Raw genomic sequence first — 6,000 nt, 5'->3', positions numbered from 1 at the left:
AACCTTTCATAGCAAAGAGATGACGTTTGTGATGGAGCCTTTGGTCTCTGATTTTGAGAGGTGAGGAAGAGGATGACCCAGCAAAAGAGCTGTGAAGGCAAAACCAGTGAGGCCTGGAAACCAGGACAGCAGGATGCCCTGGAAGCCAGAGTGAAAAGTATCTGACAGAGTCAATCAGCAATTTCACATCCTTGGCTGGGCGCGGTGGCTCACGCCTGTAATCCCAGCACTTTGGGAGGCTGAGGCAGGTGAATCGCCTGAGGTCAGGAGTTCAAGACCAGTCTGGCCAACATGGTGAAACCCTGTCTCTACTAAAAATACAAAAAATTAGCCAGGCATGGTGGCACATGCCTGTAATCCCAGCTACTCGGGAGGCTGAGGCAGGAGAATTTCTTGGACCTGGGAGGCAGAGGTTGTGGTAAGCTGAGATCACGTCATTGCACTCCAGCCTGGGCAACAAGAGTGAAACTCCATCTCAAAAACAAACAAACAAAAAAGTCTCATCCTGCTGAGAGGTGGAGTGGGATAAGGTCTAGAATTAGCCCCTGGATTTGGCAGCATGGACTTCTCTGAGGGCCCTGGCTTGAGGGTTTACCGTGGAGGGGTGAGGTGAAGTGCACAGAGGCATGGGACTGTGAGAGTGCTGGAGGCAGGGAAGTGAAGTCGGGAAGACAGGCAGCTCACCTACAGAGTTCCACTCTAAGGAGAAGCAGGAAAATGGGGATGTGGTTCGCATTAATTAGAGTAATCCTGGCTGCTGTGGCAAGCCAACCTCGAAATGTATAACAGCTCAAACACAATAGAAGTTTATTTATTGATTGTGTAAAGTCCCAAATGGCTGTTGCTGACTGTGGGCAGCTCTCCTCCAAGAGGTGTCTGGGAACGCAGGCTCTCCCCATCTCGCAGCTCTGTGCTTGGCGTCCACGCTGGCTGGGCTCATGTGCATCCAGCCACAGAGGGGTAGAGAGGATGAAGCATCCACCTGCATTTAAAAATTTTTTTATTTTTATTTTTTGAGATGGAGTCTCGCTCTGTCACCAGTGAGCAATCTCGGCTCACTGCAACCTCCGCCTCCCAGGTTCAAGCGATTTTCCTGCCTCAGCCTCTGGAGTAGCTGGGATTACAGGTGCGTGCCACCACGCCTGGCTAATTTTTGTATTTGTAGTAGAGACAGGGTTTTGCCATGTTGGCCAGGATGATCCCAGACTCCTGACCTCAAGTGATCCACCCGCCTCAGCCTCCCAAAGTGCTGGGATTTCAGGCGTGAGCCACTGCGCCCAGCCCGCATTCACCTGCATTTTGAACATCTTAGCCCAGAAGTGACCCAAATTTATTCCGTTCACACCCCACTGCTGAGAACTGGTGACAAGGCAGAAGGTGGGGAGGGACGCAGTTCCTGGCTAGGCTGCTGCTATCAGGCCACATCTCAACACTGGATGGGGAAGCGTGGGTGCTGGGGGCAGTTGGCCATCTCTGCTGTGGGGGCTCACACAATTGTGTTATTGAAGCCTTGTTTTCAAGCAGAGGGGTTATTACAACTCGCTTGTGTGCTGATGGATCACATGTTAGAAAGGGAAACCTTGATGTCGTTGGCAGGAGGGATATTTGAGCAGAGTCCTTGAGACTGTGAGAGGGGACGGAACCCAGAGCACAGTGGCCCCAGGAGTTCATTGCCAGCTGCAGGAGATGAGGGTGATCGTGCAGACACAAATGAAGCTCTGTGTTGGGAGGACAAGAGGGGCCAGTGAAATACGAAGCAAGGTAGGCAGTTGAGCTTAGGGAGGTGTGGCAAGTTTGAAGAGAGAGAGGCAGGAGAGCCGATGGACCAGGGTGGATGGTTGCTGCTGGTGCGCCTTGGGGGTCTGTGATAAGATTTTGCCTCCTCTGTAGGGGGCAGGCGTGGTGTGGACAGAGTTAGGTTTGGGCATGGAGGAGCCTGGCCAGGCAGCAAAGGGGGAGAGAGATGGGGCCGCTGCATGGTGCGCATGTGCAAGGGAGTGGCTGCAAGGTGTTCCCCGGAGGAGTCCTGAGCTAGCGGCTAAAGGGACGCGAGGCCACTGGGACAGTGCAGGAGGAGGGGCGCCGAGTCTTAGAGCCCACAGGGTGGAAGTACTGTTACAGTCCAGGTCTGGAGGGGAGCCCAGGTGGAGAGCTGGGACGTGGGCAGCTACTGGTCTAGCAATGAGCACTAGACCACAGGGGTGAGTGGCGGGTGGAGGATAGGATTTGGGGAGGGGGAAGGGTCAAGGAGAGTGGAGGCAATGAGAGCAAATTCAATGAAGGGAGATCCCGTGGCCGTGAGGCCTCAACCCTGCCCTGGGCCTGCCTTGTTACTGGCGAGATGGCACAGGCAAGCGGTTTGTCAACGTGTTCTTTTTTCTTTTTTTTTGGACCTGGGGTTGCCTGGTGGGCATCTTTCTGGTTGGTTCGTGCAGCAGGTTTTTTGTGATTCCTCCCAGCCCCCAATGTCCTGTGGTGACAGCAGCTGCCTCTGGTCCCAGGCCAGGCAGGAGAAAGGGCAGGCAGGAGAGCTTACTGTCCGTGACTCAGCAGGGCTGGCCGAATCCAGGCGGGCGGCTGAAGGAGGCAGCAGCCAAAGCCGGCTGGGCTTGCTTAGGGCCTGACAGGGCTCTGTGCCCCTCGAGGTTGCCTGGGGCTTGGAAACTATTACTGCAGGATCAGAGCCTCTGCTCTCCTCCCAGCCCTTGTCTCTGTGGGCTGGGTTCTCGGAGGTAGAAGTGCGCTCCTGGGAGAAGCTCTGTATGGACCCCTTGAAGGATCTGCGAGCCTCTAGCTTGTCACCCCTTGCTCAGAGTCTGAGATCACTCCCTAGTGCCTTGGAGAGGAGGCCGAGGCCATGGGAACTCTCTTTTCTCCCTTCGGCTGCTTCCATCACGTGGCCTCAGCCCTGCCCACACAGGCACTGACTCTCTTCTGAAGACATCCTGCGCTCCTGTCTTTGCTCCTTTGCTGTTTCTTCCACCTGAATGCTGTGGCCACCATCTCTGCCCGTCCAGGCCCATCCCTCTCTCTTCGTTTCCCAATCCCTGAGGCCCTCCAGAACAGTGCCCACCACCTGGAGGTGCTTTGCGTGAGGTGATGGGCTGTAGGTTTTCTAAGGGCCAGGTCCGAGTCATCGTGCCCCTAACAGTGCCCAGCACAGGACTGGCACACAGGGTAGGGCCCAGCCAGGGCTGCAGAGAGGCGTGGCCATCTTCAGTTTCAGTTTAAATCCACATCTTCTGGGCCTTGATTTCCTCATCTGTGGAAAGGGCATCGTGCTCTCCACTCTATGAGGTGGTCTTTAGGGCAAGATGTCCTGGTTCTCCAGGGGTCCTTCTCCAGCTCTCGGAGTGTCTACGTGAGGATAATGAGGGCCCCCAACCCATGTGAGGCTTGAGACTGCCAGCTCCTCCAAAGCCTCTGAAGGTCTGCTCTCCTGGGCATTGCTTGCTCCAAACTGCTGTTTGGAATAGCCTGGGCCACCGCCTTTCTGAAAAATGGCAGTGGCTTTCTTTCTCATCACTACCAAATGTGCCCCAAACGTGGCCACAGGCTCAACTTGAAATTCCCCACAGAAAAACTGGGAAATGCCCCAGTGCTTATGACGGTGATGATGATGGTGATGATAGGAATGACAATGATGGTGGCACTGTTGCTGATGGTGGTGGTGGTGATTGAGATGGTGGTGGTGGTGGTGACTGAGATGGTGATGGTGGTGGTGGTGGTGATGATTGAGATGGTGATGGTGGTGGTGGTGGTGATGATTGAGATGGTGATGGTGGTGGTGGTGGTGATTGGGATGATGGTACTGGTGGTGACTGAGGTGGTGGTGGTGATTGAGGTGGTGGTGGTGATGATTGAGATGATGATAATTGAGATGGTGATGATGATGATTAAGATGGTGCTGATTGAAATGGTGGTGGTGGTGATTGAGATGGTGGTGGTGGTGGTGATTGAGATGGTGGTGGTGGTGGTGATGATGATTGAGATGATGATGGTGGTGATTGAGATGGTGATGCTGCTGGTGACGGAGAGGTAAGGGAGAGTGGTGGTGAGGGGGTCCTAGAGGGAGACTCAAATCAATCCTGTCCTAGTGCCCTCAGAGCCCAGGAAGAGCTCCCACACTTTCCACCCTCCAGCTTGGCCTCCTCTCTCGCTGGACCAGGTTCTAGCTTTGCGCTTGTGTACCCCAAAGCCCAGCAAAAGGTTTTCCCAGAAGGTCAGCCTCCCCATGGGCTGTCACCCCGGGAACAGCCATTTCCACCTCTGCTTCACACGAGTGGCCCCTGCCTCGTCCCCAACAGCACTTGCTCAACAGCTCCTCCCTCCCTCCCCGCACCCTTCTAGAGCATTCACAGACATCGCTTGAATAAAAATATATTTTCCTCTGGCCTGAAGGCTGCTGACCCCTGGGAGCAGGTGACGGCCGGCCACCTTTGTGTCCCGCCGCCCACACGGAGGCTGCATTGTGGGGAGGCAGCCACGGGCTGCTGGCTTGGCACGAGCTCGGGAAGGTGGCCAGGGCCAGGGGGAGCACACTCGTGGCTTTAATTTGCCCCTGATGCGAGCTGCCACAGCCCTAACTGCAGGCCCCACACTGCGCAGACCCCTTCTCTCCAGCCCCTACTGGAGCCTCCACCTGGGGGGTTCCTCTGGCCCATTGAGCAAATCTGCCTAAGTAGGCCAAAGAGGGCGTAGGGCAGCATGGCTCGGCTGCCCTGCCCTTTCATGTGCCTAGCAGCACCTGTGAGCCTGGCCTTCCTGCTCCAAAGGGACTTCGCTCTTCTTGTTGTGTCAAAAAGATGTTTTATGTTAAAATTCAACAAAGAGATGTTAACCAGACGTCGGAACCAGGCTCGTCAAAATGGGAGCTGCTCAAACAGGTTGAACTTTGCACTGTTCTGTGTTTTTGGAGGGTCTTGCCCATAGCCAGCATTTTCTGGCTGGCACATTTTAACAAGGCTGGGTACAAACGCTGCCCTCTGAGCCATTCCTCTGGAGCCTGTGCCCAAGGCCCCCCTTCCTGTGGGCTCCCACGATTCTCAGCTTCTACCTTATGATTGCAGCAATTGGAGAAGTTTCATGCTGGTTGAGCTGCATTCTCAAGAATGCCCGTCTTCTAGTAGAGAGCTGTCTCTTTTTGACTTTGTGAGTTGCAGCCTATTGTTCAGAGGAGTGATTTTAAGTGGATACAAGGACAAGTCTAGCTGTGGGGAGGGCAGGGGAAGGCATGATGTGGATTTTGGCAAAATTCCTCTCATCTCTTCGGAAAACAGTGTGGGATTTGGCTGGCCATGTGCAAACACACTGTGCTAGCAGGAGCCTTCTTTCCTGCTTCTGTGAACGCAGGAGCCACACAGAGTGAGCTCAGAGCAGCCAGTGCTGGCCAGGGCTTCAACAGACCCTGCAGACTCCCCCTAAACGAGAGGCAGTGTGGTCCAATGGTTACGTGCACAGACTCTGGGCTCAGGCTGCGTGGATTTGAATCTCTGCCCTGCCCAAGCTGTGTGGCCTTGGGAAAGTTCTTAACCCTTTGTGCCTCCTCTGTAAAATGGTGGTGCTGATAGTTCTGATTTCATCAGGCTCTTGAGAAGACTAAACGAGTTTCTACAAATCACCTAGAATAGTCCCTGGAGTGCAGTAAATGTTTTATTCGTATTGCTGTTGTTATTATGAATGATTTTTGACAAAGAGGACTGTGGGAAACACGTGGAAGCTCCCAGAGACTGAACTTGAGAAGGACCCATGAAGAGCCAGGTCACCCCAGGGTTAGATTGGGCAGGCAGAGATATTTGAAAGACAAGGCACCAGGGCCAGGCGCCTATAATCCCAGCACTTAGGGAGGCCGAGACAGGTGGGTCACCTGAGGTCGGGAGTTTGAGACCAGCCTGACCAACATGGAGAAACCCCGTCTCTACTAAAAATACAAAATTAGCCGGGCGTGGTGGCGCATGCCTGTAACCCCAGCTACTTGAGAGGCTGAGGCAGGAGAATCGC

This window comes from Nomascus leucogenys, chromosome 4 (genome assembly GCF_006542625.1).
Source record: "Nomascus leucogenys isolate Asia chromosome 4, Asia_NLE_v1, whole genome shotgun sequence".
Classification (NCBI taxonomy): Eukaryota; Metazoa; Chordata; class Mammalia; order Primates; family Hylobatidae; genus Nomascus; species Nomascus leucogenys.
This window is presented reverse-complemented; position numbering follows the sequence as displayed.